Genomic DNA, 14,361 nt, shown 5'->3' on the forward strand with positions numbered 1-14,361 from the left:
AGGCGCTGTCGAAAAGGACTGCAAAGTCAGAAGTTCTGATTTTGCATCCTGGTTAAGGTAATACTCTTTAAGTTCATCATTCCAAGCCACGTAAAAACATTCAATTGTTAATATAAGTTTATATATATATATATATATATATATATATATATATATATATACACACACACACACACACACACACCATTTCATACTAAGAGCTAAGTTACAGCATATGAACCTATTTTTTCAAATTTGGCCTGGCTTCTTAAAACATTTAGCCATGTTCTTCTATCTTGATCAAAAGTGTTGCAAATTCACCTACTTTTCCCCCCGATTGGAACGACTTATGTAAGTTAATTAAAACTTTAGGCCCACTTTTGTATTACTTTCGGTACAGTCCTCGTATTTAGTTTAACGCATACGCTGCCGGCCTCGTTGAGTTTACCTCGTCGATTGCGATTTCATCACATATCATCTTGGGTTCGAGTTTCGGTCTCAGCAGAGCATAGGTGCTGCTTTGGCAACTATCTCTTCGTCAGTTTCGTCTAATCGTTCACCCTCATCTTTGTGATTAGACTAAAAAGCCAAACGTGGCACAAGAAGAGAAGTAAAATAAAGCAAATCAATCATTAACTCCACTTTATTCACAGATAGGCTAACCGGGACTGGACCTGCAGTTTAAATCCGAACCACTACGTGCCTCCACAGGATATCCAACTCAGGACACGTTGATTAAAATTGATTGATTGATTTGGTGTTTTAAGTGCACTTTATGCACAGTCAGGCTAATCGGGGCTGGACCTACAGTTTAAAGTGGGATCCGAACCACTTGTGCCTCCACCAAGTATCGAACCTTGGACCTCTTGATAAGAAGGCAAGGCGAAGACACTACCACTGCGCACGTTGCAACTACGCCATCGGGAAGGTCCATGCATGTGTATGTAAGTGCATTTACCACATGCAAAGCGTGCAAACGATCACATTCCTACCTGTATTCCACCTTAGGAAAGATTACGGGAACCAGTCCTTTGCCGAGGTGGACATCGTAGACACTACGAAAGCATTTAGCCACCGTTGGCGCGCATAGCACGTACTAAGCGTTGATCTAACCTCGAATGTCGACCATCAGTTGATGAAAGGATGACCACGGTGTTAATATTTCCGCGATAACGATGAAGCAAGAGCTCAAACTAACCAGAAATCGTAGCGACACATCTGCGCACTTTTGCCGAGGGGACAACCGATATGGCGGGCGACCTCAACATCCGACTTGAACTATGACTGAATAGGCAAAATTGTTGCAACCAGCGTTTCTTGATGTTAAACCACTGTGCGAACTAAGCTTTTTCCTTTGAGAGTATTTGTGATTTCATTTCGAAGGGGGGTAGTTTTATTATTATTATTATTATTATTATTATTATTATTATTATTAGGGGTGCAAACTTGTATATGTTACTAAAGAGTGTCTCAACCTTAAAAGTCAGTATGGAAGTAAATGGATATATATATATATATATATATATATATATATATATATATATATATATATATATATATATATATTCGATATTTTGTGTAAATCATCAGACCGTAACACGAAAAAGTTGGTTAGCGAGAAACTTTTCGATTTGTCGCGATACACATGCAGACCAAGCGAGAAAAGTGTTGACCATTGTTTCAAGTTATTTTTAGAATGCATTGTTACTTCTCAGCACCGTTATTTATTCCGCAATCGTAGTTTGTTTATGCAAGCTGTCTCGCGTATCAAATTCATTGCGCGCCACCGAGGTTACAATTCAGTTGCAGGCAGGTGTCCCGGTTTGTAGAAGTGCAGTGTGCTTTATTTTCTGTAAAAAATGTATCTTAATGTTTGCTTTTGCATTTATTTAATTCTGTTTATGTAAAAGATACAACATTTAACGAAAGAAGTAACAATAGTTGCGTGCATTACACATATAATGCAAATGTAAAATGGTAAATAGTTATGTCGAAATATAAAGATTTACATGCAAATCTTGAGGTAACTATCGTTTCTTTTTCCAAAATGCATCAAATACATAGATTTTGATGATTCCTATACAATATTAAGGAAGTAAATTTGTCGCAATCATTAGCGATTAACAGCGACTAGATGCGACTCCGTTTGTTGATCTGGCAACGCCCCGCTCCATTTAACCCATACTGACTTTTAAGGTTGAGAGTAAAGTAAACTATTGCCTTGTGGTTCTAAGCACATTAGAACAGTGCTTCTAACATTAAATCTTACGATAATCTTTACAGGCTTCTTAGAAACAGTTGTATTAACATTCTAAGAAAATCCAAACCCATACACAAAAGATGCTATTGAAGTAGTAGCACTGAGAAAACTTGACTAAATTTCTTTTGTCCAAGTTCAAATTTAATTTCCAACTAACCTACCTTCATTATTTTTTGTTTTCTGTAAAATCTCTGCTCCCTATGACACTGTTACCAAGTAAACAATATGCTATTTAAAAATAGAACTTCGGCCTCCCCGATGGCGCAGTCGTCGTCGCCTTGTAATCAAGGGGTCCCGGGTTCGATTCCCGATGGAGGCACATAGTGGTTCGGATCCCACTTTAAACTGTAGGTCCAGTCCCGATTAGCCTTACTGTGCATAAAGTGGATTTAAAACAACAAATCAATCCAATCCAAAAAATAGAACTTCAGACCAGAAGTAGGATGCAAAAGTTTTAAATATTAAATAACTGATTCCCGAATTATTTTTCAGCGGTATTTGTTCCATAGTTAAAAAAAATTGTACTAAATTCTTTCAGTTCCATTTTCATTGAAGGCGATAAAAACATCTCTCGAAGGGATAAGAATAAAATTATTTTGCCTAGATAATTTCATGTGGGGGGAAATCCTCGACATCCCCCCGTTAATTCGCATACTGCGTTTAACTATATTTGTGAACTTTTACTTCTATGATGTAGCTCTAACTATTGCCCATGCTGTAATAATATATTAATATGTTTCTTCACCAGGCGATAGAAAACGTATGCATAAATAATTCCAAACCAAACCGTCAAATTCAAGCCACATTGTCGAAATAAAATGAATGAATGACTATCACATAAATGTGAAGCATTAATTTAATGCAATGACTGGCCCCGTGGCAGAGTGGTTAGCACATTGCGCTACTTGGCCAGGGGTCTTGGTTTCAAATCTCGACCTGGGCATGGACGTTTGTGAGTGTCCATTCATCAGTTTCATCATATGACTCATCCCCATCTTCGCAAAATAAGCAACAGTGGCACAAAAAACGAAGTAAAATAAAACAAACAATCAATTTAGTGCAATATCAGTACTATCAAATTAGCATTCAAATCAATAATATCAAGCATTATTTTAGTACAGTACCAGTTGGTATCAGAAAATATAATTAATAAAAATTATAATAGGCGTGTTAATATAGATTTCCGAAGAAAAACCTCGAGAAGTAGGGGCGGCGCCAGGGGAGTGTGCTGGCGCACCCCTTAATTTTTCTTCCGCACCCCCTTTAGCACCCCTTTTTCAAAACCAATTTTTAACCGAAAGTACTGTTAACTATTCACGGAGGAAAGAGTTTGGAATAACCAAAATAATTTCTGGCAACCAAACACTTGTTTAAACAAGCGAGAAACAAATGATTATTGACCAGTATTAAATGCTCTTTAGTAATCGAGCACATGTTGTTATTGTTACCAAATAATTTTGTTCAATATAACCAAATTTAGTAAATGGTACTGTGTTTACTGTTTGCAGATAACCAAATAATTCAACTAAACGTGTTTAGTTAATTCAACCAAATCACTTTTTTTGCGTTGCAGTGGTATTAACATTATGACTCACTAAAATCATGTCGTCATGCAGAAGCGCAAACTTAAAATAAATTTGGGGGGGTGCAAGGTTGGCATCAAAAATATGTTTATATGTAAATACATGTAATCCATGTGAATTTTGGGGTGGACGACAGAAAGTGCCTTGCAACCCCCCATCCCCAAGGACGGCGCCAATGTCGTGGTGAGATTACAATATTGAGTATTGAAGAGAGACCATTATTAGTGTGTACTACAAGCAAGCCATTCATACTAATATGAAAGGGAAGCCACAGTTACTTCTTTGTACATGTTGGGGTCAAAGCAAGCAAGCAGAAGAGAATCAAGTCATTAGCATATTTTCATAGAAGACTATTAAAAGTTGATTGGTATTTGATGTAGTGGCTAAAGCATATATTCATGTTTCATTTTGTCTTTATTTTTAACATTGCATCCCATAAATTTTATTCCGCACCCCTTGAGCACCCCTAGATGGTTAATCCTGGCGCCGCCGATGTGAGAGGTATAATACACATGATGACATCTGTGGAGGGGTTTTAGGCATACCTGCTCTTTTGAAAGAAGCGTATATGCGGATCAACTACCTTTCAATATAGCTACCTCGGTAGACGAGCGGTTCCGTGGTCGATTCACCAGTGATTGATTGATTTGGTGTTTTAAGTCCACTTTATGCACAGTAAGGCTAATCGGGACTGGACCTACAGTTTAGAGTGGGATCCGAACCGCTATGTGCCTTCACCGGGTATCGAACCCGGGACCCCTTGATTACTAGGCGACGACGCCACCACTGCGCCATCGGTGGTAGCCAAGGGGCAAAAGCCGCCATGGGGCAAAAAGCGACTAAAACGAGCAAAATACAAATGATTGATTTCCTTTGTTTTACTTCGCTTTTCTGCCACTTTTGGCTAATTGCGAAGATGAGGATGAGTGATGATATGAAGTTCATGAATGGACACTCACAAACATCCATGCTCAGGCAGGGATTCGAACCCGGGGCCCCTGACAAATGATTAAATAAAGTTGTAATAATTGAACTGGTTGCATCTACGTCTTGTGTGGTTTGTTAACAGGTTTCAATGACGTAACAGGTATAACATGTAGTTATCGAATGGAAGTGAAGGAATGCAACCTTGAATCGAACACGAAATGCGTGGGTTGCTTTGTAAGGAATATAACCAAATTGCAAAATATTATGAGAGGATGAAGATAAGGCTCCTGATTAACGAACGGCATTTGGAAGAAACAAGATTGCAAAGAACCACGGAAGCTGTTGTATGCGCAGTGTATGATTGATAATACTCGAGCCTTCTTCCGGACTACTGCCAAGTGGAAAATCAATTGTAACGTGCGCCATCTGTGTTTGCACAGCTTCGGTTCATCCAACACTCGAATTTGCTACGGAATGCACTAATACGCTCCCCTTCCCGCTCCTCTCTTTGTTAATGGAGTGGGACAATTTTAGTTCTGTGGAATGAGTTGCTGTTAGCAACAAATTCCAATGCCAGGATGGTTGTGACAAATGTGAGATAGCCACGCTTTAGCACGTGTTTAGAGACATTTAAGTTAGGAGAGTTGTTTGTTGAAGTTATGTGGGATATTTAAAAAAGTTAGGAGGGATATTTTTTTTTAATTTGGGGGTTATTTGTAAGGATAGAAATATGTTAATGATATGAGGGAGAGAGGCTTTTTGAAGTTAGAATATATATTTGTTGATGTTAGAATGGATTATTGTTAGAGTTAGGAGAGAGACTTTATTCAAGTTAGGAGATAAATTTGTTGAAGTTAAGGTTAATATTTTTGAAGTTATGTTATGATTGATATTGGTGAAGTTACGATAGATATTTGTTTAAGTTAGAAGGGTTAATTGTTAAATTTGAGAGAGAGATTTCTTAAAGTTAAGAGGGATTTCGAAACTTGTAGAGTAGATTTAGTAAAGTTAAAAGACCAATTCAATAGCGCTATTTAATTTAAATTTAATTTGATCGAGAGATTTTTTAAAGTAGAGGTATGTATGTTGGAGTTCGGAGAGATTTGTAAGGAATGATTAGTAAAATATAGCGCAGATTGGTGAATTGAAGAACATGTTCTTTTGGATACCTAAATAGCAATAATATAAGCCTAAGCTAAGCGTCAGGTCAACCTTGCAGCAGGTTTTAGCATATGTAGATCCAAACGTGCGCGCAAGAATATAGTTCCACTGAGACGGGTTCTATTCCGACACAACTGCATACTTGCAAGAAAACAGTTATTTAATTTGTAATATACAGACAAAATAATACATTGATTAGCAGGTATGGACTTAATTGGTTGCAATCACTGTGCAGACGAACTTAGAACCGCAGATTCGCCAACTCGAATCTGTATTGCGTTGAAGAGACATTGAAACTTTAGAGCGAGTCGAGCGAGACTGAATGCGTTGCAGAGCGCGTGAAATCGCTGATACCAGTGTTGCACATCCCACTATTTTAACCCTATGTTTATTGTAGAGCGGCGAGAATGGCTGAATCTACTGTTCAGCGCGCGGTTTTACCCGAATGTTATTTTGGGCTTCATCCGAAAGGAAATGTTCTTCAAAGTCAAGCAAGTTGTTTTAAATGCATAATCCTCCTTGCGGCAACAAGATCAAAGTAAAACAGGGCGTGAGGTGATTTGCCGTCAATGTGCACACGAATTGTATCACGGGTGTTGAATGATTTGCGGTTTGAGTTTAGCAAGAGGAAACGATTGTTTGTTGTTTGACGACAAAAGAATCTCCGCGGTATTAAAATATATCGCAGTGAGAAGAAACATGTTTATTATTTGGACGAGACGTCCTTCAACTCGGTGAGTGGGGGAAGGGGGAATAAACCATGGAAGGATACCACCATGCAAAACCACCGCCAGGGCTGAAGAAACCCCCGATGAGGGGAAGGGGGAGGCTTATTGTTTCACCCACTGGCGGCAATGAAAGCTTTGTTGAAGGCGCATATTTACTTTTCAGCGCAAAGAAAGGGAAGGGTGATTATCAGCAACAAATAGACAGACCAAGATTTGAATCCTGGTTTAGTGAAGTGATTCATAAATTGAAACCAGAGTAATAGCGACAGACAATGCACCTGATTGTATATATCACCAATAACAAATCATGCTTTTTTGGTGGTACAACTTGAAGTGCGTGTGTCTTACAGTAACGGATGTATTGCGAACGAAGCAACCAAGTTTTTCATAAATCTATTTCTTTCTAAACCAAAAACAATAATTTGTCATTAAATTCAAGAGGGGCCTATCGTTGTTTACTTTTATCTTTGTTTATTTTTATTTTTGCGTGCTCGAAATATACACACATGCTCTCATGTTTAGAAGTTGTTTCGCTCTTATATTAATGACACATTTATTAAATAATATATGCGCAGAAAGTACTTTTAAAATGTTATGTTTCAGGAGACAAAGAGAAGCAAAAATACAATCCACTTGACATGCATGCGGGTTTTGATGTGTTGTGCGGTTGGCAATACTGTAGATTTTCTCAGTGTCTCCGATGTAAGCAGCTCGGCGGTTGAGGAAAGACTGGCACGGAAGATTCTGAGCTCAGTTCTCGCGCGGATTGATACATAAAACCTGCTGCAAGGTTAACCTGACGCTTGGCTTAAGTCCGTTTCCATTTTTAGTATATTTCTACTTGTAATTACCGCATATTCCCGGACACATATTGTTTCATCTGTAAATACTCACTAGTGATATATTTTGTTTGTATTTTTAGTTTACTCCTACGTCACTTTTCTACATCTCTAGATCAATCTCGGCGATGACGATGAATGATGAGTTGATGATAGATATGAGAGAGATAATACTGAAAGCAGCATGCATGCATGGAACAAGGAGCATATTCCCTACAAATATTTCCCTTTCGGATACCAGCACTATGATTTGGAGGTTGCCTAAATACATATCAAACACTGTAAATCAGCCGGAAAACAACCTGAGAAATGATAAGTCACTAACAGTGACGTCATCAAAATGGCAGCCCAGCAGATTCTTTAAAAGTCGAATGTTTTTGAAACTACTGAACGGATTTTGATAAAGGTGGTCTTATTTTAAAGCCTAATGTTTCATCTGAAGGAAAAGTACACATTTTGCTGTAAATACAACAGTTATTGAATAATGTTTAAGATTCGGACCTAGATCAACTGGTATCATGTCTGCTCTAACTACTTCACCACGCAAGGTGACAAGTGTTCGTTGTCGTTCAAATAAGAATTAACTAACACTAGCCTTCTTAAACATGAAGGTTTATGGCTGCAGCAACGCAAGCCTTCCATCTGTCCCTATCCTGGGCAAGATCAATCCAATCTTTTCCATCCTTGCCGATTTCCTGTAGGTCAATCTCAACGTTATGGCTCCCCATCTTCATCTTGGCCTTCCTACAGGTCTCTTACCATTAGGTTTCCCAACAAGAATCCTGTAAACTCTTCTTTCCTCTCCCATTCGTGTCACATGGCTTTCCAGTCTAAGTCTTCTTGATTTAATTATTCTAATAACGTCTGGACAAAATTATGCTCAAATAAGAAAACATAAATTTCTAGAGACGAATTGGTAATGTGTGTTTGTGTGTGTGTGTGTGGTATAGTGCTCGTATAAGCGGGATGCATCTGATAATTCAAGGCATTCAGACACAACGATTGTGTCTGTAACCTTGTAACGTAAACCTTTGTGGAGATTAGCTCATTTTCTTATTTAATTCTTCTCTTTGGTTGTTGATGTCAATGACCTGGCCTTGAAAGTAGCAGATATGTAGCTCAAGGTCTCGGCATAAGGAAATCAATCCTCTATAGTGTTATTGCTAACATTTCCCATTTTCTATTTTTATTTTGCTTTTCTTCCTCCTTACGGTAGGTTAAGTATGACAATGATATGAAACTAACGAAGGGACATTAAGAAAGGGACATCGATGTAAAAAAGGTAAAGGTAAAGTGCTCCCCTGTGCATAGCACCACGCCATGAAGGCGTATAGGGGGTGTGGGGGTAACGCCACACACTTTCTTGATCCGGTCGTGAGTGGGGATGATGTGATCAGCATCACGCCCCTGACCGCCTTTACCCCCCAGGGTTTCCCCCAGGTAGCCATGTTATTCGACGCTGGGTGGGCGCCGGGGCTGACATCGATGTGCAGGGGCTTATCCAAAATGTTCGATCAAACTCGTATTTAGAGGGTGTGAGGGTAAATTTAGTCAAAGTGATCATAAAATAGGCCTTTGTGAAAAATTGTAGGGGTTTTTGAGGAAATTGTGGGAGAGTGTTGCGGGTGTGTAGATAAATGATTATCCATGTATACACCAGGATGTGAAGCTGAGATATGCTGCGGCGAGTCCAAACCTAAACGCTTGAAGCTACGTTACTTTACAGGTTTCTTTCGTGTTTTAAAAGATACCTGAATAGCACGGTATCATGAAGACAGAAAGGAGACGTGGAGACTTCCTCTCTTCCATAGGTGTTGTAGTCAGCACCATGCTTTAAAAGGACTTATTGTGTTGTGATTACGTGCTGAATTTCTTTCCACAAAATATACTCATGGTCGTTCGGAAGGTCGGGGGCCGTGCCCTCCCACCAGGAAAATTAAAGTCCATCTGAAAATTATATATTTCACACATAATTTCATTTCAGCCACAGTAATTTTATGTTAATTATTTGCTCCCCCTGTAAAAAAATACCTTGTTTGCCCCTCCTTGGAAAAAATCCTGCGGACTTCCATGAATATACTGATTCTTTTTGCGGTGTTTGGCATGATAAATTTGGCTCAGCAAATAGTATAAGCCTATTGAAAGCACTAATAAACAATCCTTTCTCGGTGCTTGACCTCATGGTGAAGCAATTTGTGCAAATAATCACCGTCATAAAATTTATAAGACCCTGCACACGTGCACGCTCGTCGGAAATCTCAAAGTGAAATAATTATGGTAGTTTATGGATGATTTAATTTCAATCAAAGCGGCTTTAATGATGTCTTGAATTGCTCAACGTCAGGTCAGAGGTGCCCGTGACGTCAGTGTCCGAGAGAGAACGTCATGTGTAGAAATAGCGAAAATCCCCCGACTTTGAACATATTTTCCAGTTAATGCTGACTGCGTTATCAATAGACGCATAACACTGTCCGATTTACTTCAAAGGCTGGAGGCAATGGGGTCGTATCCACGAGGCCCGAACGCTAATACCATTCTCCCAAGGGAGATTTCAGACCGAAGCGGCACGCGACACATGTCGCTTGGGAACGAACCAATCAGCAGCAACGTTTCACACCGTAGAGGCATGGCAAGCTACACGTGACGCCTGTCGCTTCGGTCTGAAATCTTCCTTACTTTTACTATGGTAAGTTCAATTAAAGTATTCCAAAAAGAGGGTGAAAATTTTCCTTTCTCTACCGACCCAACCGGTAGAGCGTTTGACTGCCACGCAAGAGACCCGGGTTCGATTCTCATGTGGGTGATTTCATGTTCCTGCATGTATCGGGCCCTAATAAATGGGTACCTTGGAAGGTTGGGGGAGGAAGGCGGCCGGAGGGTACTGATGACCACATCACCTCCACAAATAGCTGACATTATACGGGCCTTAACCCCCCGCCCCCGCCCATGTTGCAATGCGCAAAGGGTAGCTGTATCTTTTCTTTTACTTTTACCGATAAGAATTTATGTACGACCCAATGCTAGACCATGACCAGATACGAATTTGGTGAGGGCCACAACCCCAATCTCCATCAGCAAAGGGACTTCTGAAGGAAAAAATTGCTCTGAACAAGATCGCAAAATTTAAAAAAAATATACAGTATAACCTTGATAACTCGAACCTGAGGGGAACAAGAAAAAAATCGAGGTATCAAGGATTTCGATTTACCAAGGTTCGAATTATTGAGGGCCAAAATCGCCGACTTCGAGTTATAGAGGTCTAAACAGATTAACAGTGATGGTTACATACACGGCAGGGTGGGGGAGTTCAAGTCCCGACACCATTGTTGATCACCTTCCATTGTACGTACGCACCCTACACATCGACTTATTGAGGTTCGTGAGATTATAGAGGTGATAGAATTTAACTTCGACTCATAGAGGTTTTTCATACTCTACCTTCGAGTTATTGAGTTCGAACGGCATCCCATACACTGTACAAAATTTCGTCTTATTAAGGTTGTATTAGAGTTGTTGTGGTAAAATTAGTATTGAGTGTTATGGACAATTCAAGGGGATTACAAAAGATTCGACTTATCAAGGAATTCGAGATGTTGAGGTTCGAGTTATCGAGGTTCCACTGTATTTCAAATGTGGTAAAAATTATAATTAATCATCAGGTATGTTAAACTCCATGGCGGAACAGCTCTTTAAGGGGCCGGGCTTACCAGAGCGGCTTTTTCATTGGGCGACGTGTGGTCAGCGGATTGAGTCCCCTTGCAGCTGTTTTATGGCTTTCGAGACAGAGGTGCCGAAATATTGGGGTGCAACTGAGAATCGAACCCGGGACCGCTCGCAGCAAAGACGACATCCCTAAACATCTAGCATAACTTGGGTTAGAAGTTATAATTGGAATTATGTAGAATACAAATGGGTTTCACGATGTTGGTAGGTAGGGCTTCCCCGATGGCGCAGTGGTAGCGTCGTCACCTTATAATCAAGGGGTTCCGGGTTCGATACCCGGTAGAGGCACAAGTGGCTCGGATCCCACTTTAAATTGTAGGTCTAGTCCCGATTAGCCTTACTGTGCATAAAGTGAACTTAAAACACCAAATCAATCAATCAATCAATGTTGGTAGGTATGTTTAAATTTTATTACTTAGCGTCCCCTTTTCCGCCACTTTTGTCTAATCGCGAAGGAGCGATGATCGAGTGAAAATGATGAGAGGACTCTGAGAAAGGAACTTCTGATCCAGACTCGAACCCGGAACCTGCGCTATAGAGACCTAAGTCGACGCTCACAGCGCGTTCGGCCACCAAGTGGGCTGTAATTAATTTCGACCTTACCATCCGTTGATTCGACAAATGCACAGAATCGATATGGAACGCAGGTGGAAGAACACTTTTCACGCTATAAATAAAACTTTTGTTGCCTCGCGCACTTTGATTACGGTAAGTGGATGCTTGGCATTAATTATTCCGTCATTCGTCACATCTGCAGTTCGCGAAAGCAGCTGTCACAATTCCTACGGAGGAATTATACCGTAAATAAGCCAAATGTCGAAGTGCAATGTTCTGACTGTTTTCTTTGATCATTCCTGAGCATTAAAATTCTGTTTGATTTTATTTTGACAGTGAACATCTGCTACGGTTACGAAAACATACAATTAAATCTTTGGATATAGAAGCTGAAGAGTTTACAAACAAGGATATAAACGTAATTTTAATGTTTCATTCTCAAAATATTGAGTTAGTACTAGGCCTCCCAGATGGCGCAGTGGTAGCGTCGTATCCTTGTAATCAAGGGGTCCCGGGTTCGATACCCGGTGGCACATGGCTCACAGGTTCGGATCCAACTTTAAACCGTAGGTCCAGTCCCGATTAGCCTTGCTGTGCATAAAGTGGACTTAAAACACCAACTCAAACCAGCAACTCAAGTTAGTATTCTCTCTCTCTCTGAGGTTGTTATTCGCGATTAGACATAATAGCGAAGTAAAATTATGCAAATCAAGCAATCAATCTCTGAGATTGTATTGTATTTCTCCAGAATGACCTTCTACAGTTTCAGCTGTCCGTCCCATGACAGAGCGCGTTTCGATTCGACATCGAAGTTTCCAGGTTCGAGTCACGGTGTGGGCATGCATGTTCTTTGTGAGTGTCCCTTCATCAATTTCATCAAATCATCACTCATCATCATCATCACGAGTAACCAAATGTGGAAGAAAGCCGACGCTGAATAACAAGAATATACAGTCTCAGCTCTTTGTAACGCAATTGACAGAACACTAACCGTCTTGCTGAAGAACACGCACGGAGATAAAACAGTCTTTGATATGAAGTTCCAACATCTTAATCAAAATATTCTTTGTTTTAATTCATGATCCCTCTTCTTGCTATTATTGTTAATAAAAGACCTGTCCTCCTAAAGTGTTGACGGAACCAGATTTTTAAAACAAATAAATATTTTGTCAATAACTTATTCATCTGAGATGATATCGTAACATCACACGTACAAATAAATTGTACGTATTCTGGTTAACTGAACAGTGGCAGAGAGAGATGGGAAGAAATATTAGAAAGCAAGAATAGAGAAATAGAAAGAAACAGGGTAAACTAAGAGACAAACAAATGAGGAAAGACAGAGGAATTTAAGAGACTGGTTTTAAGTTCATTTTATGTACAGATAGACTGATCGCGACTGGACTTATAGTTTATAGCGGGATCCGAACCACTGTGTAATGTGACTCCACCGGCAAGGACGTATTTAGGGAGGGTCCGGGGGGTCCGGACCTACAAAAGACTAACTAATACAAAAATAAATAATGAAATAATAAAATTACTAAAATTAAATAATGAAAATATACTTGTTGTTTAATCAAGAGTTATTTATTTCTGCCAAACTTATTGGAGGGCAATGATTATATTGGGATCATACGACTTTAAATGACAGTACCAAAGATAAGATATACTTACAACGAGGCATACATAAAATATCACCAGGAACTTTATTTTCCGACAACTGGATCTAACATTTTTTTTTAATATATTTAATAAATATTCAATTCTTTATCTATTTGACATTAATTTCCTTGTCACGGCAGTTTTTCTTATCTTTTTTTTTTTTTACAAATTTTGCCGACCTTAACTATACGTAAGCTAGATGATGAATACGTACTCTTAAATCACTATTCTTATATCGTCCTTTTAGCTAATCATGTAATAAAAATATAATATTATTTAATTTTGAATATTATTGTTTAATCATTATTATTATTTATTGCTATTATTATTATTTTGAGACACTTGGTTCGGACACCCCCGAAATATATTTTTAGATACATGCCTGCTCATCTGGTATCAAACCCGTGAGCCCTTGATTACAGGGTGACGACGTTACCACTACGCCATCGGGGAGACATTAATTTAAGATAGAAGCAGAGGAAAAAGGGGAGAGAGAGAGAAGAGTTAAAACATAGGAAGAAAGTTGCAAAAATGAGAAGCAGGGATGCTAACACCCTGGAGGTACGTACTTGACTATACTATTTATACCACGGCTACAGAAATCTTAATCTCAGGGGATAGGTTCTTTATTCGATAATTCCAAATAAGAAAGCGTTTTACAGCCAAGAGGATATAGTTAAATGCGGATCTATATTCTGAAAACTGCACAATACAGAGAAAATATAGAGAGAAGCTTGTATATACATTGAATTACATATATATATATATATATATATATGTTGATTCAAAAAATCTTCTTCTTCTCCAAATTTTGGGGAAAAGGCTTCTCCTTCCTTTCTATCGTTGATTAGTGAAAAGGCTTCATCTTCATTCTATTTTGGGAAAAGGCTTCTTCTTCCTTTCTATCGTTGATTAGTGAAAATGATTCTTCTTCTTTTTCCTTC

At 39.1% G+C, this 14,361-nt stretch overlaps 1 protein-coding gene across 4 annotated transcripts in view; it reads right to left on the reverse strand.

The window, feature by feature from the left end:
- The window catches only part of CNMa (CNMamide), a 130,187-nt gene that overhangs the window by 23,362 nt on the left and 92,464 nt on the right, over positions 1–14,361 (reverse strand). The window contains exon 1 of one of the 4 annotated variants that reach the window (XM_083121544.1): positions 972–1,110. The exons of the other annotated variants lie outside the window; for them this stretch is intronic. The gene's annotated coding sequence lies outside the window, so the exon portion shown is untranslated. Of the gene's footprint in view, positions 1–971; positions 1,111–14,361 lie in introns of those variants that run through there. 4 annotated transcript variants of the gene reach the window in all.

This window comes from Lepisma saccharinum, chromosome 4 (genome assembly GCF_977018435.1).
Source record: "Lepisma saccharinum chromosome 4, izLepSacc3.1, whole genome shotgun sequence".
Lineage (NCBI taxonomy): Eukaryota > Metazoa > Arthropoda > Insecta > Zygentoma > Lepismatidae > Lepisma > Lepisma saccharinum.